We start from the raw sequence: 23,885 nt of genomic DNA on the forward strand, positions 1-23,885 counted from the left end.
TGTGTAAGTTCTTGCACTTTTTGGAACTTCAATGGCTTTACCCCGAGCTAATTTTAAATATTTTCCGAATGGAATACTGCGATATGTTCAGCTCACGAGCCATTTTTCGTCCACTGCGACGCGGGTTTCGATTAAGTCGCTTCTTTACTTTTCGAACCATTTCTGCTGGTGTACGTCCACTTCCTTGACTTCGGGCTATGTTATCAGTATCGCGGTAACGAGCGATGGTACGAGACACAAAAGATTTATTCACATTTAAATGCTTAAGTGTTCTAACGATAGCCACTTGTCGTTTTCCAGCCAAATATAAAGAAATCACACTATCACGCTGGAATTCCATCACGAATAACTTTTTTTTTATGGAAAATTCTCATCAAAATGCTTTTGTACGCATTGTAAACAATATAAGGAGCTGTCACAGGAATAATTTTAACAGCTGTCGGACGAGTGGCTTTAGAAATGACAGCAGTCTGAAGGTGGTTGCAGTTTTTTATCTCACCCTGTAAATATCAGAACTATTTCCCAACTTTCTAACTATATTTTGTTCATTTTAGTATTTTTTATATTTTTTATAACCTTCAAGTACCTTATTGATGGATCGGATCAGTCTTCAACCAATCCTTTTTATACTTTTAGCCATACCGGCCAAATCGTGTCTCATCGACATAACGATTTTAGACCCTACGTCTCGTTGCAATCAAATTCGTTTCAGGACATTTGGAGTCGATCTAGCAATGTCCGTCCGTCTGTCTTTCTGGCTGGTGCGCATGATAACTCTCGAGTATCCGATTTGGTCCAAACTTGGTAAATCGTAATATTATTGTCAAACTTAGATCGCGATTGGAGACGGCAATATCCTCCCTCCCCACAAAATGTCAACATTTTCAAAGAAATTATTTAAGCACAGAAAGAGAAAGGATAATTTGATTTTGCTCCAACTTTGCAAATCCTAATATTCGCATCAGTGCGAAAATGGACAATTTCGGTCCATCACGTACCTCAAAATTTTGAATAATTATTACTCTTATAAAATGTGATGTGAGAGAGTCCGATAATCTTCAAATTACACACACCACAATATTTTTTATTAATTTAAGGTCTGGTGTACCTCCCTCGCAAAGGGTTAACATTTTGAATAACCCTGAAGCTCGTAAAACGAGAAATGAACATCCAATTCCATTCAAACTTAGCACACCTTAATATTTCTATCAAGAGAAGATCTGTTATTAAGATGGTAGACATCGAACCATACCTTCTTGTACGTCCCCCACAAAGTGTCAACATTTTGAATAACCAAAAAAAAAAACTTGTATATCCTTGAATCTCATAAAAGGCGAAATTATCATCCGATTCCATTCAGGCTTGGTACATCTCAATATTTCCACGAAACAAGATATTTTATAAAGATGAAAGAGATTGGACCATTTCTCTGGTACCTCCCCCACATAGGATTCAAGATTTTGAAAAACAAAACGTTCAAAGAAAGTGGAATAAGCATCTAACTCTCTTCAAATTGCACACATCCAAATATTTTTGCCCACGCAGGATCTGTTGTGGAGATGATATATATCTGCGAACCCTTTCTGGTACCTAACATAAAGGGTCACAATTTCTAATACTTTTATCTGTCATAATTTGCGAAACAAGTCAGCGATTCTTTACAACTTTTTATATCTAAATAATTCTCTCAACCAGAAACAGAATTTATGATTTCGCATACAATTGGATATAAAATTTAGATTTTCTGGCAATTTTAACCATATCAATATTTTTATCTGTATTAGATGAAGCATGAAAATGGAAATCTTCGGTCCGACCATATCTGTCACCTTACGCATATTTTAAATTTTCTAAAAATTATCAAATATCTCATATAAAGTGTAGAAAGCAGTCGATATGTCCAAACCTGGCATGTTTGCAATATTTATGTCATATTCATTCAGGTCTGATACGAATGGACAATATTGGTCCATTCCATCGGAACCTCTATCCATAGAGGGTCAACAATTTGAATAATCATAACAGAATTCAAAATATATTTAAATAATCAAACATTGGTTGAGGGTATACATCTGTCGGCAAACATAGATCAAAATATTAATTAAATTTTTGTCAGTAATATTACCGAAAACACTAGGTCCCTAAAATATGTGGGTTTAAGAAATCGTATTCCTAAATATCAAAAAATGTGGAAAAGGAGGAAATTACCCCTCTAATTAGATTAGGTAAACATATGTCTTTTAGTTCTAGCTCTACACTCATAATCTACTACAGAATAATGAATCAGACTCATCTAAGTTAATATTAGTTCTTTACCAATTTATTTTTCCTCATTCTACCAAATTGTCAATAACCAAAGTTAGTGTCATGTCAATCAATCATTTCTGTAATCCTTTTACATGTTCACAGCAGTAAGCAAATTAAACAAATTGCGTTTATTAATAACAAAAAAAAACAAATGTACAAATGTTTACAATTTCATTATTCATAACAAAACAAAAAACCATAGCAAAACACACAAAAAGTAAATCAAAACATTTTAATAAACAATTAAAACCGGGGTTTTTTATTAATTTGATTTTCTCGTACAATTAAAATGTATTACAAAAATATATCTGCAATGTTACAAATGTTTATTTTCATAACAGTGTTTTTTTTTGTGTTTGTGGAATTTTGCAAATTGTTTAACAATTAAATATGTCATTACAATGGCATTACATGTGTAGCTACATGTATATATATACATATATATGTGTGTGTGTATATTCATTTGCGGTATGTTTTTGGCATAAGTATTTTACCAACTCCCCCCACACAATCACACTCGCTCACACACACACTCACATCATGCCCATTTAACCATATTCCCGTTTGTTGTCATCCAAACAGCCTGGCCTGGCCTCTTAACATATTTAAGTAAATGTTTAACATTTTCGTATTTTTTGTGAGTGTGTGGTATGTGAAGTATGCGCAAAAACACGCCGAGAGTTTATATATGTGTAAGTACACACACATAAACACATTTAAAACCAAATATGCAAAAATTTTATATTTTAACTGGAGTAATAAATTAACACACAAAAGAGAGACAATTAAATGTATATTTAATTTTTGTTGTTGTTAAAATGCTGTTTTGGTTGTTTTACATTTTTTTGTACGATGTTGGTATGATGTGCATAAGAAATGAGAGATCTATTTTTATACCCTCCACCATACTATGGAGGGTATATTAACTGTATAACGTGTAGAAGGCTAATATTTTGCACACATGTTTATTTTCCCGTAGGCAGGTTAAGTTCGTAAATGGACCATGTAGGTCCACGTTTTCATATAGCTCCCATATAACGGTCCCTCCCGAAATTCGGTATTTTGAAGATTTTAGCGACATTATTCACCGGAATTGTTCAAATTTGGTATTTGAAGTTCGAAAAGGATACTACAGCCTAAGACAGAAATATATCTGTGCAGATCCACGTCTTCATATAGCCCCCATATAACGGTCCCTCCCGATATTCGGTATTTTGATGATTTTAGCGACCTTATTCATCGAATTGTTTCAAATTTGGTATTTGAAGTTCGAAATGGATACTACAGCCTAAGACAGAATATATCTGTGCAGATCCACGTCTTCGTATAGCCCCCATATAACGGTCCCTCCGGATATTCGGTATTTTGATGATTTTAGCGACATTATTCATCGGAATTGTTTCAAATTTGGTATTTTAAGTTCGAAATGGATACTACAGCCTAAGACAGAAAATATCTGTGCAGATCCACGTCTTCGTATAGCCCCCCAAGTAACGGTACCTCCCGATATTCGGTATTTTAATGAGTTTGGCGGCATTCTTCACCGGAAGTGTTTCAAATTTGGTATTTGTAGTTCAAAATGAATACTACAAGCCTAAGACAGAAAATTGTTTGTGCAAGTCCACGTCTTCGTATAGCCCCCATATAAACGGTACCTCCCTATATTCGGTATTTTGATGATTTAGCGACATTATTCACCGGAATTGTTTCAAATTTGGTGTTTGAATTTCGAAATGTACTAACATCTAAAGGCAGAAAATTATCTTTGCAGTTCCACGTCTTCGTATAGCCCCCAATAACGGTACCTCCAGATATTCGGTATTTTTACAATTTTAGCGACATTATTCTTCGGAATTGTTTCAAATTTGGCATTTGAAGTTCGTAATGGATAATACAGCCTAAGACAGAAAATTGTCTATGCAGGTTCACGTCTTCGTATAGCCCCCACATAACGGTACCTCCCAATATTCGGTTATTCTGATGATTTTAGCGTCATTATTTACCGTAGTAGTTTCGAATTACGTTATTTAGAGTTCGTAATGAGAACTACAGTCTCTGACAGAAAATTGTCTATGCAGGTCGTATAGGCCCCACATATCAGTTCCTACCTATATTCGGTATTTTGACGAGTTTTGGTACAAAACCCACCGAAATTATTTGAGATGTCGTATGTAAAGTTCGTAATGGATGCTACAGCCTGTGACAGAAAATTGTCTAGGCTGGTCTAGGTCTTCACACAGCTCCGATGTAACGGTACCTCCCTATACAATATGATTTTGATGATGATTTTAGCTACATTATTCACCGTTTATTTCAAGTTTCGAATTTGAATATGGTAATGGATTATGAGAAACAATGCCTATGTAGGTCCACGTCGTATAGACCCAAATATAACGGCTATATTCGGTATTTTAAAATTTTAAGAGAATTGTTTAAGGATTTTTTTGAAAATGTTCAAATTCGTTCCAAATGGTGGAGGGTATTTAAAGTTCGGCCCGGCCGAACTTACTGCTATTAACTTGTTTTATTAAAGATATTGCAAATGGTGATTTTTTAGCTATTATGTCTTTTTCCTGTTCTGTTTCACTGTCACAAATCTTCGGTTTGGTCTATAATTTAACGAACAACGCTTGCATGCCATTAAATTTTTGATTAAAATGCGTGTTCTGTTAAAAAAAAAAAAATTATGGCGCATATCTTCCATTTATGGTCTTTCATTTTTAACGGGTACGTAAATAAGCTACATTGTCGATTTTGGAGTGAAGATCATCAAGAGAATTGCAAAAAGATACCTATAAAATCAGAAAAAATCCCAGTTTAGTGCGGATTATGGGCTGGTGGGCCGTACTTTTCAGCGATGCTGCGAAACGTAAAGCAGCTGTGTATGGCGAGCATTACTGTGAGTTAATATCAAACCTCTTTTTTGCCCAAAACGCAGGAGCTGGACTTGCATAAGGTGTTGTTTTAATTGGCTTATTGAGAGGCTTGTCCGCTTGACATTTTTTAAGCTCGGGCCCGGTCAATTGGCCGTCTTTAGACTATTTTTGTGGGGGTATATTAAAGCTCATGTATGTATAGACGAGCCTGCTTCCATAGAGCATTTATGCCAAATATGACTAAACTGATGGACAATTTAAGGCGAAGTCGCTGTGTTTGCATAAAATAATCATTAAATGTTAAATTATTTCAAATATTAAAAAAATTAATTCAAATATTAAAATAATAGAATATTTGATATTTGGTTTTGGATTGATATGAAGACTTCACGCATTTTTTGAATTTTATGTGTGTTTTTCTGGAAAAAAAAAAAACTTGCCTGTAGCTCTTGAAAATTGACCTTTACCAAATCTATAACATTTTTTTTAAACATTGATATGCCAAATCCTAATTTTTTTAAGAAAAAATAGGATTACTTTGGTACAAAATAACCTCCAGCAAGTTTACACTTAGGATCTCATGTTCCTTTTTTCAAAATATGGTTAGTAAAAATTCGTATAGGGAAAAATTGATTGTATTAAGTGAACTTATGTGTAATACTAAAACAAAAAATTATCTCACCCCGGCCTACCAACATCAACCCACATGCACAATTTCAAGGTTCTAGCCTCAGTCGTTTCGCCTGGACGTTGATGAATCAGTCAGTCACTTATTTTCTACTATTTTTTTCCAAAGCTTCCTACATGCCACCACACACAGCAATCCCAATTCCAAAGTTCAGCATGCCATCCTTTAAATACCTATTATATCACATATATAGCAGGCAACAGAAATTTTTTCCGAATTACCGAAACAGTAACCTTAATAGGAATGAAAGCAAAAAAGTCGAAAGTAGCATCAACTTTTAGAATAAGTTTAGATTTGTTTGAATGGTCACCTTTGGCACGAATTATGGTCTTCAAACGGCCAATGAAACCGTCATACGCTCCCCGAAGAGAAGCGCTTGCTTGAGGTGATCGACACTTTGGCATTTTTAGTGCCAACCTTGCTTTCCAAATACTCCAGACACAATAGTCCAACGGATTGGTATCCGGAGATTTTGATGGCTATTGTACGCTGGAAATGAAGCGAGGAATCTCATTTTGTAACCATTCTTGGGTGGTGCGTCCTGAGTGCGATGGAATGCCCAAGGTCTGCGGCCAAAATGTTTGCGTGCCCAAGGCTTTAATACACCCTCCAGAATATTTTCGCGATAATATTTGGCATTTATTCTGATGCCACGGACGATTAATTCGAGCGGAGAGCGACCATCGGCCGTTATGGCGGCCCACACCATCACCACGGCCGGCGCTTGAGTTTTGGTGGCCAACCGAAGGTGCACATTTTCAGCTGGCCTCTTTGCCAAGTAAACACGATCATTTAGTTCGTTTACAAACTGCTGGACAACGAATGTTTTCTCATCGACCAATTTGGCAGTTCACCACTTTCGCAAGCAAACTCTTTAGCTCTTTTGAGTCTATTTTTTTCTTTTGCGGTGTTAGTTCTTGCACTTTTTGGAATTTCAATGCCTTTACCCGAGCTCATTTTTTAATATTTGCCGAATGGAATATTGCGATATGTTCAGCTCACAAGCCATTTTTCAGCCACTGCGACGCGGGATTTCGATCAAGTCGCTTCTTTATTTTTCGAACCATTTCTGCTGATGTTGGTGTTTTCTTCCGTTGGTTGCAGTTTTTTTTCATCAAATCCTGTACTTAAATATACCAAGTTTCAATAGAATCGCTGACTTGTTTCGCAAGTTATCAGAGATATAAGTATTGAAAATGTTGATCCGTTGTGGGGGCGGGTACCAGAAGGGGTAGGCCGATATCTGTTTTTTTTTTTTTTTCACACCATATCTTTCATATCTTGTGTTATCCATGTCAAGATGTGTGAAATTTAAGATATTCGGATTCCCATTTGCATTTCAGAACGTTTTGTTATTCAAAAATGTAAACCTTTTTGTGGGAGGTACCAGAAGGAGTTAAACCGATATATCCCACCTTCGCACCAGATCTTGTATTTTCAAGCAGATTAGGATGTGTGAAATTTAGAGAGAATCTAAAGTTTATTTCGCATTTTATTCGAGATATAATTATTCAAAAGTTTGACCCTTCCCCACAAAGGTATCAGAAGGAGTGGTCGAACATATTCCATCATCACACCTAGTCTTGTGTTAATAGAAATATTGGGATATATCTAGTTTAAAAATAATCGGATGCATATTCCGAATATTAGAACCTTTGTCGGCACGTTTTGGCCGAATCAAATGATATATACCCTCTCTAGCCATATGCATGAGGGTATAAACATATATTTTTTATGGCTATAACTCCTTAAATATTGACTTTCTGGCATTACTCATTTTCTCAGTTTATAAATATTGAAGTTTTGTTTTTTTTTTCCATTCAAATCACTATTTTCTTAACTTCCCGACATTTCCACCTTCCCAGTTACCCCTTGACTTCATTAATTCAACTGAGAAAAGTTAATTGTTTATTTGCATAAACTGAACGTATTTATGTACATACAACGGAATATTGTTGTAATAGCAGAGGGGTGTGTCTGTGCGAGCGGGAGATTGGCCGTTTAAAGTTTTTAATGATAAAAATTTTAAATAAATTTTCGAATGTGAATTACAAAAGTGGGTTGAAAAGTCAAACGCCACAGAAGGCTTTTAAATGTTGTTGTCATCATGACATGGCAGCCTAGCAGAGCTAGGCTGAGCTGAAGCTGTACATTACAGATGAACTGAATAAAATCATGACCATTTAGGCAATCAGTCAGTCAGTCAGTTAGTCATTCAGTCACTCAGCCAGCCAGGCAGTGTTTCATTCATTCCGTCACTCATCATTTTGGCTGCTATTGTTTTGGCGCTTTTAAACAATTGTTGGCCAAAAATAACGTGGAGGAGAAACAAAAAACTCGGTAGCTCAGATATTTTCTGCACAATTGTAGTTTGTTGTTGTTGTTCTTGTAAAAAATGCTGATGCTGGTTGTGGGTTTGCATGAATGTATTTGACGGAAGTTATGTCAATTCTCCTACGTTAGCGTTGGAAAAAACGCCGCTTTTCACAAAAAGGGTTAATTGTTACCACAGCGTTTGTTCGGTCGTTATTTTTTGTTTTTGCTTCTGCACTCGTCTATCGTTCTCTTGTTGGGATTTTGTTAAATAATTAAAACTTTTGTTAATTGTTTTTGTTGTGAATTTATGTAATTATTTTGCATTCAAATGGAATCACCGAACGAGGGAAGTGTAAGGAGGGTGCGTTTTTTCTTTTTTTAATTTCATTTCATTTTTTTGGTAAAGTAATTGTTTTTTTTTTTTTGTAATTTCAGAATAAAGTTAAATTAAAATGCATTGTTTGATGCTGGCTCATTCTGAGTTGTCAAATTTGAAATGATTTTCAGAAAAAAAGCTTGGGTAAAAACAACAATTGCATTTGAATATGAATATTATTGACATTATGTTTCAAAGGGGAAAAAAATAAACAAAAAAAATTCATTTAAATTATTTACAATTGTTTATTAATTTGTTTTGAAAAATGACAACAATTACTAAGCGAAAAAGTTAATAAATTATGAATGGAAAAATTTGAAACAAACAGAAGTCCCCAGCTACAAGAGCTCTAATAATGGATGTATAAAGATTTTTTAAAGGACTATGAGAGGTAATAGTGTTTAAAAAAAATTGTAAGGACCATCAGAGCTATGATCATGAATTTTCAAAGAATTTTATAAAAGGCCACTAGCTGTATTGGTCTGATATTTTAAACAGTTTCTGAAGGACGGCCAGAGCTATAATCGTTAATTTCTGAAGAAATTTTGAAAGGAGAGCTACGATTTTCAAGGAGTTCCTTAAAGGACAATCAGATGTAAAATTGTCGATTATCAAAAGTATTTCTTATTTTTTAGGGAATTTCTTAAAGGAACAAAAGAATTATAATCGTGGATTTTCTAAATGATTTTTAAAATGACCATCAGAGCTTTAATCGTGGATTACCTTAAATGACCACCAGATATTGAAGATTTTTTTAAGAACTCGATAAAAGGCCAAAGGCCAGGAATTTCTTAAAGGACCACCATGGCTGCAATTGCAGATTTTCTTAAAGTATCAGCAGAGCTATAATCGTGGAATTTAAAAAGCAGAGCCACTAAAGCAATAATCGGGGATTTGTAAAAGAATTTTTAAAGAACCACCAGAGCTATAACCTTGGATTTTCTTTATGGAATTTCTAAAAGGATCACCACCAATTGTAGATTTTGAAGGAGCGTCCAAAAGGACCATCAGAGCTTTAATTGTGAATTTTTCCAAAAGACCAACAGGGATATACTCGTGATTTTTTTAAGGAGTTCCTTAAAATATCACTAAAATCGCGGACGTTTCGAAGGATTTTTTAAATGACCACTAAGCTGCAATTGTAGATTTTCTTGAAGAACCACCGGAGCTAAATTCGTGGATTATTTAGGAAATTTCTTAAAGGACCAACAGAGATATAATCGTCGATTTTTTTCAAAGAATTTCTTAAAGGACCAACGGAGCTAAAATCGTTGACATTTTTAAAAAAGTTTCTAAGGATCACTAGAGCAATAATCGGGGATTTGTTAAGGAATTTTTCAAAGGACCACCAGAGCTATAATCGTGGATTTCTTTTAAGAATTTCTTGAAGTACCATAAGAGCTATAATCTTGGACTTTTTAAATATTTTCTTAAAGGACCTCTAGAGCAATAATCGGGAATTTGTTTGGGAATTTTTCAAAGGAACACCAAGGCTATAATCCAGGATTTTTCAAAAAATGTCTCAAAGGACACTAGAACTTAATCGTTGGAGGAAAGGATTTCTTAACAGACCACCAAAGACAAAATAATACTGGATTTTCTAAAGACTTTCTTAAAGGATCATCAGAGCTGTAATCGTGGATTTTTCAAAGAATGTCTTAAAGGGTAACCAGAGCTATAACTGTAGACGTTTTTTATAAAATTTGTTGAAAGATCATCAAAGCAAAATCTGAGATTTTGAATTGAATTAGAAGACCCTTAGTAGGTATTGTGTCAATGAAAGAAGGCCTTCCTTTAATAGGTTTTCAGAAGGCCTTCTGCTAATAGAAGACATTTAGAAGGGCTTATGTCCCTAGAAAACATTCAGAAAGGCTTCTGTCAATAGAAGTCCTTCATAAGGTCGTTTTGTCAATAAAAGGCCTTCCGAAGGGCTTCTGTAAATAGATGTTCTTCAGGTGGCCTTAAAATAGAAGATCTTCAGAAGGGATCCTGTCTGCAGAGGACATTCAAAGACGTCTATCTTTAGATGACCTTCAGAAGAACTTCTGTCAGTAGAAGACCCCTGAAGGCCTTCTGTCAATAGAAGTCTTTCAAAAGGCCATTTTCAAATTTAGAACTATTTTGGATGAGAATAATAATACATAAGTACTATTATTCTCAGGATGCAAAGTTAGGTAATGTAATGATAATTGCTTATAATGCAACTTCGAAACTTTCAAGTACACGTTTCTTAAAAACGTGTCTTATCTGACCCCCAAAACAATTCTATAGTCAACTCTATTAATGTTCTTCTGTTTCGTGAATTCTAAAAATTCAAGCTCATAATACCTCCTTTTGTACCTTTCTATTCATAAATCTCGCCTTATCTCACACCTCACATAGCTAATAATGCCTCTTTTGCAAAATTTTAAGTTTGTAATTATTTTCAAACCGCTTAATAATAATGTTGCAATTTTTAGTACTTTTCGTACCCTTGGAAACAAAATTCTAAACCCCTGGTGCACGAGGGCACAAAATTGGGCGAACATAAAGTGCGACCTGCCCGTTTTAAAATATATACCTTTACGGGAGCATTCAATAAATCGGTTTTACCGGGAACATTTAAATAGTTCTCTGTCCATAAAAAACCTTCAAAGGGAGGAAGATTAACACGTCTTTTTATATCCTAAGCCATATGGCTGCAGAGGTGTATATATCATTTGATACGGGGAAAGGTATCCAATTCCGTCTTAACTTGATATTCTACTAAAACAAGATATGGAGTGACCAGTATACTGTATACTTTTTTCTTTTGAGTGGGTTAGAAGCTTCAATAATCATTCAATAATCATTTGTTAAAGTCCTTTTCTCTATTCCTATCTCTATTTCTCTCTCTTACACAACGGGTATTTTTAAAGTCATTCTCTGACGGTCTTGGCTTCTTCTCCCTATATAAGATCCTTCATCTTTAAATGTGATATCTTCAAAAGATCCTCTCTTTGCTTGCATTTAAAAGTACGCTTTTTACAGTAGACGTTCAAAAGGTCTACTCACTATAGGAGTCTTCTCTCCATAGGGGACATTTAAAAGATATCCTTAAAAGAGTTATCTTAGTGATATACTTCTGAGAGCATTCTCTCTATATCTATATCTTTAAAACATAATTGATCAGTAAGGCTTTCGTACACCGGACCTTTTTTTGGAGACCTTCGAGGGATCTTTTACCAACAGAAGACCAGTGAAAAATCTCCCATTATTGTAAAAAATGATCTTGAATATGCCATATCATCCTCAGATATAACCCATTAATGTACAGTACGTTACCGTTATTTCCTCTTAGTTTGTTCTCTTATACTCCTTACTGGAATCTCGATTAATATAAAAGATTTACTCGCATTTTTCTTCTATTTTTATACCCTACACCACATAGTGGTAAGGATATTATGTCTTTTTGCATTTGTTTGTAACATGGAGAAGGAAGCGAGATAGACCCATAGTTACTTTTGAGGATCTCCATAGAATCACTTTCTGAGTTGATTTATACAAGTTAGTCCGTCTGTCCGTCCGTCTGTCCATGTATTCTTGTGAACAAAATGCAGGTCGCATTTATTATCCGATTGAGATGATATTTTGCACAAATCATTTGTTTGGGCCAAGGACAAACCCTATTGAAATTGAAGATAATCGGTAAAAAATTAGATATAGCTCCTATATATCTTCGTCCCATATATATTGTTCATCCGATTTGTTATTTTTGTCCTCCGCAGTTGTAATATACACTCTGTAACAACAATATTTGGGGAAATACATCAAATTCAGCCCAGAAATGCCTTTGCTAAATTTTATTGAGATCGGTTCAGATTTGGATGTAGCTCCCATATACAACTTCGTCCGATTTACCCTTTATTGTGTACTAAACGTCTAATATTTGAAATTAATGAGATGAAATTTGGCACTTATGACCGAATTGAGTCTAGAAGCTAATATGTTAAATTTGGTGAAGATCGGTTCAGATATAGCTATAGCTCCCATATATATTGTTCATCCGATTTGTTGTATTTGTTACCCACAGCCGTAATATGCACTCCGTAACAACGATATTCAGGGAAATATATCAAATACAGCTCAGAAATATCTTTGCCAAGTTTTATCGGGATCGGTTCAGATTTGGATATAGCTCCCATATATATCTTTATCTGATTTCAAATTAAGTTTCACCAAATGGGCCATACAAGTCCGAATTTAAAAGATACAAATACTTCGGCATACTTAGTCCTTTGAACTTCAAATCATAATTATAATCATGGCATGTATGTTGGCATGTATGTTGATTGAATTCTCCCATAAAAACTATTAATTGTTATGTGGAGCTCTACTAAATTAGCGAAGTGGTGTAGGGTATCATAAAGTCGGCCCCGCCCGACTTTAGGACTTTCTTTACTGGTTTAGTAATATATTTTAAGTTTTTATAAAAATACGAAAAAAACTGGTCAACAAATTCTTTGAATACTTTTAGGAGAAATTGGATCTTTCTCTCCATGTACATCAACAATATATATCCCACTGTGTCTCCATTATTTTGGTTAAATCTCTGATTATAAAATAGCAATTCCAAAGGCTTTTCGGAAATAAATCTTAAGCTATTAGGCAATCACAGACATTACCTTTTTATCTCTGCTATTTTCAGACGTAGCATATGGAGCCAACTCAACTCATACGCAGCAAGCCACCTTTGCTGGTGTATGGTCTGGTCTGGTATGTGTTTGCACAATTCTTATGGTTAATTATCATTAATTTTATGCATCAACACGTTGTAAATTTCTCACAAGCTGCAGACTCACACACACACTCACTCTCTCCAGGACGCAGTGCAGATGACCCATGTTGAGTTCATCCTAAAATATGCTATTAGACTACATTCGTTCCACGAAACATGATTGTATGTGTACAAACCATTGTCGCTGTCGTCATGGCCAAACGGCAAGGTTCCGATTGCCGGTGACTGGACTCATTATAAATGCATGGAATATAATCATCATCTTCCTCATCCTCATCATGGTGTTGAATACTGAAACTGCAACATTCATCCTTTTTATTTTCGGGGTGCCAGATCCAAACACTCTCTTAACCCCTTTTTCTTTCGAAGATTTGCGTTGGCGTCAAACTCCTGCAGTGGTATTATAGCCCCTACCCCCACAACCAGGTCTTCCAACATGCATGCAAACAAACATTACCCATTGTCATTATTCTATGACCGACCATAAGAATTTATCTAGATTATTCGTATTTCCTTGATAGCGTCTGTTCGTATGTCGTTCTGTCAGGATCACATGTTGTTGGCACTGTGGCGACTAACCAATCTCCCAACCATGCAACAATTGCTGCTGCTACCATGCCTTATGTTTATGGTTGCAGACGATGACAATGTCTCGCCGTTAATGGCCAAAAAGTCCACAAATAGAACTACATTTCTCCCAACACTTTCGCCACACAGTCCCTCCACTGATGACGGACGGACGACACCGGCTGATGGAAGAAATTCTATTGCTGTCTGCTGGCCATGATTTGGTGTGAAAAAACAGAAACCGAAAACAGAAACGCTGGAATTATCATTTGGCAAAAGTCTAGACAAAACAATGACATGCCGATATAAAAATAAAATGCACATCATTGGCATGTCACAACGGCAGCAGCAGCATCCAAAACATCCGACCTCCAAGGCACCCACACTTTGTAAGTTAACTCAGATACAGAGGGGGGGGGAGGTACTAGCTTGCGACTCGTTGCAATATATTGTAAATATATTTTGATAAGGTTGTTTCCCTTTTTTTGTTGGTTAAATTTAACCATTGAAACAAAAACAACAAAAAATATCAACTTCCGAGGTTGAATGCGAACAAAAACACATTGGGTAACAATATGTTAAAATGTTGTTTTATTTAAACAATTTTGTTGTTTATTTGAGCAATGACAACACAGGGCTGGCAATTTTGGTCGTACACGATAAAGAACGTCACTTAGAAGACTTATGGGTATTAAAGAAAATTCTACATCCGTTTTTTTTATATCCTCAGCCATATGGCAAGAGAGGGTATATATTATTTGATAGGTCAAAACGTGCCTAGTCGAAATAACGGTTTTAGACCCTAGGGACATTTGGAGTCGATCAGCGATGTCCATTCGTCTGTCTGTTTGTCTGTCTGACTGGTGCGCACGATAACTCTCGAAGAGAGTATCCGATTTGGTCCCAATTTGGTACATAGTAATATTTTTGTCAGAATTAGATCGAGTTCACAGATGGACAATATCGGTCCACTCCTTCTGGCACCAGCACCCAACAAAAGGTCGAAATTTTCCAAAAATATATTTTCTGCACAGAAACAGAATCGATAATCCGACTTTGCTCCAACTTTGCAAATCCTAATATTTTCGTCAGTGCTACGTCAGGTGCGAAAATGACAATATCGGTCCACTCCTTCTGGTACCTCCCCTAAAAAGGTTGAAATTTTGAATATCCATAAAACTCAAAATTAACATCGAATTCCATTTGGACTTGGCACATCTGAATATTTCTATCAGAGTTGGATCTGTTAAAAAGATGGTAGAGATTGGATCATGCCTTCTGGTACATCCCCCGCTCAAGTAAAGCGTAATAAGCATCCAACTCTCTCTAGAGATCGGACCATTCCTCCTGGTACCTCCCCCACAAAGGGTCAACGTTTTGAATAACCAAAACGATTATAATATCCCGAATAAACATCCGGTTCTCTTCAGATTCCACACTTCTCTTCATATTCCACACTTCTCTTCATATTCCACACCTTCTGGCCTTCTATGAGAAGACCATCTGGCCTGCTATGAGAAGACCTTCTGGCCTTCTATGAGAAGACCTTCTGGCCTTCTATGAGAAGACTTTCTGGCCTTCTATGAGAAGACCTTCTGGCCTTCTATGAGAAGACCTTCGGGCCTTCTATGAGAAGACCATTTGGCCTTGTATGAGAAGACATCTGGCCTTCTATGAGAAGACCATCTGGCCTTCTATGAGAAGACCATCTGGCCTTCTATGAGAAGACCATCTGGCCTTCTATGAGAAGACCATCTGGCCTTCTATGAGAAGACCATCTGGCCTTCTATGAGAAGACCATTTGGCCTTCTATGAGAAGACCATTTGGCCTTCTATGAGAAGACCATCTGGCCTTCTATGAGAAGACCATCTGGCCTTCTATGAGAAGACCTTCTGGCCTTCTATGAGAAGACCATTTGGCCTTCTATGAGAAGACCATTTGGCCTTCAATGAGAAGACCATTTGGCCTTCTATGAGAAGACCATCTGGCCTTCTATGAGAAGACCTTCCCCTTCTATGAAAAGAACTTCTGGTCTTCTATGAAAAGGCTTTATGGTCTTCTACAAGAAGTCTTTTGGGTCTTATATAAGAAGGCCTTCTGGCCTTCAATGAGAAGACAATCTGGCCTTCTATGAGAAGACTATCTGGGCTTCTATGAGAAGACATTCTGCCCTGCTATGAGAAGATCTTCTGGCCTTCTATGAGAAGACCTTCTGCCCTGCTATGAGAAGGCCTTCTGGCCTTCTATGAATTCGAAAATTTCGGACTTTCTTGCCATGTATCGATGGTTTGATAAGGGCATGTTAAGCAGATCTTCAGACTTAAGTAATCATCGTAAAACATTTACTATATTTTAGTACTTTTTTTCCCTTAAAGTATGTGTTCTCAATATCTTGACTTGTACCCTTATCCGGCCTTATATCATGCAAGAATGAACTTCATTCTATATTTTAACATTGTACATTTACATTACATTTACATTGTACATGGATCTCTATTGGAAATCATCCGACGAATTCTATATAATCATTTATTCGGTCAAAATAAATTATTATTAAATATAACTTACGAATTTCCATCTCTGGATTACATTAACCCTATGATCAATGCTACTGCAATGCTGGTACACAAATGTAACCATCTCCAATGAGACGGAAATTGGTTGTGTTTTTAGTTCTGCTCTTCAATTTTTTACATTGACATCAATGGCGCGGTGTAACAAGCCGCTTGTATTGACTTCTTGTTAAAATAACAGCAATTTTACCGCAATTTATTCCATTCGAATGTTGTTGATGTTGCACACACACCCTCGCACCCACCAAAAATTGCAGTCAAAATAACATTGTTTTTATAGATTCGCCACAAAAACGACCGAAGTGAACTCCGCAACTGTCTAGAAATAAAATGAGAGTAATAAGGAGTAAGGACCTGAAATATTGTACCGAGCATTGTTTATATTTTGATTTCGTAGTTTTTGTTTATTGTTGTCATTTTTTGTTGTTTTTGTTTGTTGTGCATTGTGTGTTTCGGCGCAGAGTAAAGCGAACAAATGTCAGGATACAAAACATCGTGTTTACGCATAAATTAAAGTTCTTATCATTCGCTTTGCAGCGGTAAAACAAATAAATTCGAGGCAAAAAGACAATACGCTGCTGGCAGCCAGACGGGCAGACAGGCTGGCAGGTAGATTGTTTGAAATATGTATTTACTTGCGGGTGAGAAAACATGAATTTGAACGATGCCGGTAATGTTCGTAGAACAGCGGATATTATTTAATATCATGGCTATTTGTAGAATAACAATAAAGAATACCTATGGTAGTTAATTTTATTACATCAGGTTTATAGTTATAGAGGGTAGGAATATGGTGTGATAGGAACAGGATGTGCATCATCGGAAAAATGGCTTCACATAAACTTGGGTCTATATTTCCGCGACCAAAAGCCGTTGTAGGACAGTTGGGTTCCATTTAGGAGTGTCTATTTGTCTCATAGTGCAATAATTCCAAAAGAAACTTGGTTCTATTTTGAAGATGGGAAATATCGCTCCACTCCAAATAAAACAATTTAAAAAGTATCGGTCGGTTTTTTGCCAACGGATATTGTCCGTTTATTTAAACATATTTTCACATCCGTATTTATTATTGATCCCTTATAGGGGAGATTCCAACTCCTCTCTGATATATGTCAAGGTGTCATATTTGGACCACATCACTTGATATGAGATATGTGATAATTTTTAGTTGAAATGTCCGTGAGGTGGATCGAAGTATACCACTTCATCTAACACTAATAAAAATATTAGGACCTGAAAAATGTAAAAAATCGAACATTTATTTCCAATTTTATGAGAATAATTGTAAATCAAAATTTTTACTTTTAATGGGGGGAGGTATGAGAGGGTGTGGACAAAAAAATCATTCATATCAGATCTCGTGTTGAGGAAAATATTAAAATATACCAGGTTTGAACGCAATCGCGGACTTGTTTCGTAAATTATGAGAGATTTAAGTAGTTGAAATTCTGATCGTTTGTGGGGGAGGTACCACAAGGGGTAGGTAAAATACTTTCTTACTTCACTTTCTTTGAGCGTTTTTTTTCTCAAATTTTTGAACCCAATGCAGCGGAATTACCAGAAGGAATGTTCCGATAGTTATGACAGATGTTGTGTTGATGGAAACATTGAGATGTACCAAGTCTGAATATAATCGGATGTTAATTTCGCGTTTTATGAGCTTCATGGATACTCAACAATTTGACTACCAGAAGGAGTGGACCGACATATCCCATCTTCACACCAGGCCTTGGGATAATAAAAATAATAAAAATATTGCGATGTGTGCAATATGAGAGAACCGGATGATTATTTCGGATTTAATAATTATTCAAAACTTTGACCCTTTGTGTGGAAGGTACCAGAAGGATTGGTTCGATCTCTACCATCTTTATAGCAAATCTTGTGTTGGTGGAAACATTGAGATATGCCAAGTCGGAATGGAATCGAATGTTAATTTCGCGTTTTATGAGCTTCTTGAATATTCAAACAAGTAAAAAAGCTGTAAGTTCGGCCGGGCCGAACTTTAATATCCTCCACAATTTGGTAAAAATTTGGCAATTTCTAAAAAAAAAAATAAAATCCTTTAAAAATTCTGTTAAAATCTTAAAAATACCGAATGCTTATACGACGACATGGACCTGCATAGGCAACTTTTGTCATAAGTTATTACAATATTTAAATGCGAAACTTGAAGAAAAATCTGTTTATAATGTAGCTAAAATCATCAAAATACCGAATATGGGGGGGTACCGTTATATGGGGGCTATACGAAGACGTGGACCTGCACAGACAATTTTCTGGCATGGGCTGAAGTATCCATTACGAACTTCACATGCGAAATTTGAAACAATCCCAGTAAATCAAAATACCGAATATCGGGGGGGGTACGGTATATGGGGGCTATACGAAGACGTGGAGCTACATGGCCCATTTTTTGACTTAGGATGTAGTATCCATTACGAACTTCAAATGCCAAATTTGAACGATTCCGGTAAACAATGTCGCTAAAATCATCATGATAACGAATATCGGGGGGGGTACCGTTATATGGGGGCTACACGAAGACGTGGACTTGTACAGATAATTTTCTGTCTTAGGCTGTAGTATCCATTAGGAACTTCAAATGCCAAATTTGAAACAATTCCGGTGAATAATGTCGGTAAAATCATCAAAATACCGTATATCGGGAGGTACCGTTATATGGGGGCTATATGATAACTTGGACCTACACGGCCCATTTACGAACTTAACCTGCCTACAGGCAAAATATACATGTGTGCAAAATTTTAGCCTTCTATCTCAATTTGTTTGAAAGATAGCGTGATTACAGCAGACAGACAGACACACATACAGACAGACGGACATGGCTTAATCGTCTTAGAATATTACACTGATCTAGAATATATATAATTTGTTGGGTCTGACATGAGTATTTTGAGGAGTTACAAACGGAATGACAAAATTAATATACCATCCATAGTATGGGGGAGGGTATAAAAATTACTCTTTGTGGGGGAGGTACCAGAAGGAGTGAACCCATACATTCCATCTTTACAACAGAACTTCGGTTAATAATAATATTGTGATGTGTGGAATTTGAAGACATTCGGTCGCTTACATCACATTTTATAAGAGTTCTAATTATTCAAAATGTTTACCCTTTGTGGGGGAGGTACTCGATTAAGTGGACATATATTGTCCATTTGCGCACCTGACATAGCACTAATGCAAATATTAGGATTTGCAAAGTTGGATCAAATCGAATTATAATTTTTCTTTCTGTGCGGTAAAATATTTTTTGTAGGAAAAAGTCGAACTTTTATTGGGGATGTACCAGAAGGTGTGAACCGATTTTACCCATCTCCGAACTCGATCTAAATTTGATTATAATATTTCGATGTACCAGATTTGGGCCAAATTGGATACTTCCTTCAAGAGATATCGTACGCACCAGCCAGCCAGGCAGACAGACGGACGGGCATCACTAGATTGATTCCAAGTATCCTTAAACGTATTCCGTCTAGAAACCAAGGGTTTAAAACCGTTATTTCAATGGGGCACTTTTTGGCCGTTTCAAATGATGTATACTCTCTGTACCCATATGGCTGAGGGTATAAAAACATGCATCTCAGTCTAGGTAGGATCTGTATGCGATTCAATCTATAAAATACATAACTTTACATCAAAACCAGCGCAATACCTAAGAACCGAAATAGCCAAAGGAGGCCGGTCCACTTCCGAAATGGTAAAGTTTTACATGTTTTTGGAAAATGTTGCTTGAAAAATTGAATTTCTTGTCTGTTAGACTACGACGGTGTAATAAAGGGTCCACATTTTGGAAAATTATTGATCTTGTACATTGAGAACGTAGTCTTCAGTTTGATGAAAGCCTAAAGAACATTGCAGTTCAAAGTGGTAAAAATGATTATAAAGACCCGTTTCCGTATGTTAAATCAAAAGTGAGTGCGAACGAAAAACACAATTCCATTTTTCTCAAAATTTCCATTTAATTCCAAAATTCCCGAAAACTCAAATGGAATGTCGTTTTTTATATTTTATATTTACTTTCGAAGCAATATACAAAACAACAAGACCAAAGTTTGTCTCACCAGGAAAAATAGTCAACATGTTATAATTCTGAGCGTTTCTTGTTTTTTCTTCTTACAAAAACATTTTTATTTTTTAGAATCACACCTTTTGATTTGACCGAAAAACAACAAATTTGTAAGGAAAAGTCAAATAATTTGTATTTAAAGAACTTTTTACAATTTACACATCTCAATTTGCACATTAAATTGTTTGAAATTTCTTGATTATGTTTACTTACGCAGAATAACATTTTCGTCCACTTTGTTTATAGCATTTGAATATTTAAGTGAATGTATAGAAACATGTTGCTAGGAAAATGACTAAGCCTGAAAGTATGCTTTGCATTTTTCAAATGTAAACTTCTCTATTTTAATTGATTAACAGGAAAGAATGCGCTGTCCGTTTGAATTTAACTTTTGAATAACGCAATAGTGAATAGGTATGTTTTGAATTATGCTAGGTTTGTGCTCATTTGAATATTTTCGAAATTCAAAAAAAGAAAATCGATAGTGCCACTTTTGCTAAAAGAGAATCCTACGCAGTAGGAGCAGAATCCTGCTCCTTTGAGCAAAAAAGAAAACATATTTCATACAAATCGTATATCTTAAAAAACCAATGCTTCCAAATTTTATTTGTCATATATTATGGGGGTTACAAAGTGTGGATCTCCATTCCTACGACGCCTTCTTTTGCAATTAAAATCGCAGCCGTTGTTCCTGAAGACATTTTGTCTTTAAATCTGTTTTGAAATTGTTTAAAGTGCATGACATTAGTTCTACAAAAAAAAAAAAAAAAAAAAAAATTCAGAGGGAAGGAATAAAATAATGCGGTTCCACATGTCAGGGGTTCCACATGTCACGAAAAATTTTACATGTCATATTTAATTAATTAATTACACTTGGAGTGCCACCACTGAGTTATGCAGAAATTTATCCGGTTTTGTGCTCTTTTGTACCATTATTTTTTTCTCGAAATATCTTACTATTTCGAAATCAAAAGATATTTCGAAAGTATGACAGAATTGCATAATCGTTCCGTTCCGTTTAATTTTTCTCAATATCTCTCACCGCTTTCAAAATATGTCAATATCGAAAAAAGTACTTTTTAAGAAAATTGGTGAAAATTCTGTATAAAATATATGTTTTTGAAGTTAAAAATTTTGTTTAAAGGCAAAAAATATCCAAACGAAGATATCTTTTACGATAACGTTCAGATATAAGATCCAAACTTTTAATATCGGTTTTACAGATAGACAGACTAGATCTCCACCTTTCGATATCACATTGAATCGGATGTGATCAATATGATTGAATTTGTTATTATATTTTATTATACCCTCCACAACACTATGTATTATGTAACACCTCGAAATATCGGTTTCCTACATAGGAAAGTACATATGGATCTTCCTATCTCGCCGAGCTGAGTCGATCTAGCTATGTATGTCCGTCTGCCCATGTTAATTTGTAATCACACTACAGGTCGCAATAATGGTCCGATCTTTGCGAAATTTAGAATGGAGGTGAGGCTAGAGCCAGAATAGAAGCCTATTGCTTTTGGAGATGATCGCATAATCCTTAGGGGTTGAGACGGATCAAAAACTGAATAATTTCCTGATTTTGCAGTTGTTCAACAGTTCGCAATTATAGACCAATCGAAGCGGAAGTTAGCATGGGAGTAGAGGGGTGTTAGCTAGAATGCTTATATCTCAAAAATGGCTGTACCAATCTTGGCAAATTTTGTCAATTCAGAATGCCCTCTTGACATAAAAGAATAAAAGCTAAAAAAATCGCATAAAAGGATGCCAATAATGATGTTAATATATTTTTTTAGTATTTTGTGAAATTTTTTATTTTTTCATAATTTTCATCGCATGCGATTTTTTCAATTTGACTTATAATATTGAAGTGTATATTTTGTAATATTTTTCACCTTACAACACATGTTGGGATTATATACAGATAGAAATTATTGTCCGATCCTCACGAAAATTTTTACAAGGGTAGGGTTAGGCTCAGAAGGGCTAAGCATATTGTTTTCAATGATGTCCGCAATATATTTAAATGAAATGGGCCAACAACCAAAAATGTTCCTGATTTTGCAGCCGTTATACAGGTCACTAATAGATACCATAGGACACGAAATCTCGCATGAAGTTAGATTTAGGGCAGCAGGTAGAATGGATCACTACTTTTGTTTGAGAAAATACCTGCTTTACATAGAGGCAATATCCGAAATACACAAAAGTCGAACTTCTGGCTTCTCCTGCTTTTGCAGATGATTGCAAAATATTTAGAGGTTTCAAATGAACCAAAAACAGAAATAATGTCCTGATCATAAAATTGAAGGCAATCGACACGCCTGAGAAGAGAGTTAAGGACAAGGAAGAATTTTGAACATTTTGGATGACCATTGGATTATAGTTAGCTATAAAACAGAACAAAAGAGTGCGTAAATATTGGGCAAATGTCCCTGTTCAAAATGCTAAGGGTAATGTCTGGGCAGTGCTCGTGACATAATTTCAAAAGCGAAATCTTCTAAAATGGATTTGGACATAAGGCGTTTTCTAACATATTGTAGTGTTTTAGGGTCTCACACGGTCGGCCCGATCGAGATGAAATTGAACACAAATCCTTTCTTTAGCCTAAGGACGAACCCAATTGGAATTGGTGATAATCGGTCAAAGTTTAGATATAGCTCCCACATATATCTTCGCCCGATTTGTCTTTTACTCTGCACCAAATATGTTATATTAGTCCCAATAGAATGGAATTTGCGCAACAAAATCGAGCCTATAGGCAAGTATGTCAAATTTTGTGAAAATCGGTTCTGATACTGCCATATCTCCAATATCTATTGTTACCCCATCTTCGATCTATTACAGGTATATTGTTCACCAAAGCTCAAATAGGATGAATTATGGCAAAGACTACCAAATTTGGCCTAGAATCAAGTGTGTTAATTTTCGGTTCAGAGATATATATAGAGTTATAGCTCTTCAGTAAAGTTTCGTTCCATTTTAAACAAGTTAAAAAGCAGTAAGTTCGGCTGGGCCTAACTTTGAATAACCTCCACCATTTGGATCGAATTTGAAAATTTTCAAAAAATAAAATCCATTAAAAATTCTGTTAAAATCTTAAAAATACCAAATATAGCCGTTATATTGGGGTCTATACAACGTGGACATAGGCATTGTTTGTTATAAGCTATTGCTATATTATAAACGGTGAATAATGTAGCATCATCAAAATACCGTATATAGGACGGTACCGTTATATCGGAGCTATACCAAGACCTGGACCTGCATAGATAATTTTCAGTCACAGGCTGTAGCATCCATTACGAACTTTAAAT

At 35.7% G+C, this 23,885-nt stretch overlaps 1 protein-coding gene across 1 annotated transcript in view; it reads left to right on the forward strand.

The window, feature by feature from the left end:
• Nucleotides 1-23,885, forward strand: part of LOC101887901 (lipase 1) — a 183,210-nt gene that overhangs the window by 51,939 nt on the left and 107,386 nt on the right. The gene's annotated exons all lie outside the window — the stretch shown is intronic.

This window comes from Musca domestica, unplaced genomic scaffold (genome assembly GCF_030504385.1).
Source record: "Musca domestica strain aabys unplaced genomic scaffold, Musca_domestica.polishedcontigs.V.1.1 72, whole genome shotgun sequence".
Classification (NCBI taxonomy): Eukaryota; Metazoa; Arthropoda; class Insecta; order Diptera; family Muscidae; genus Musca; species Musca domestica.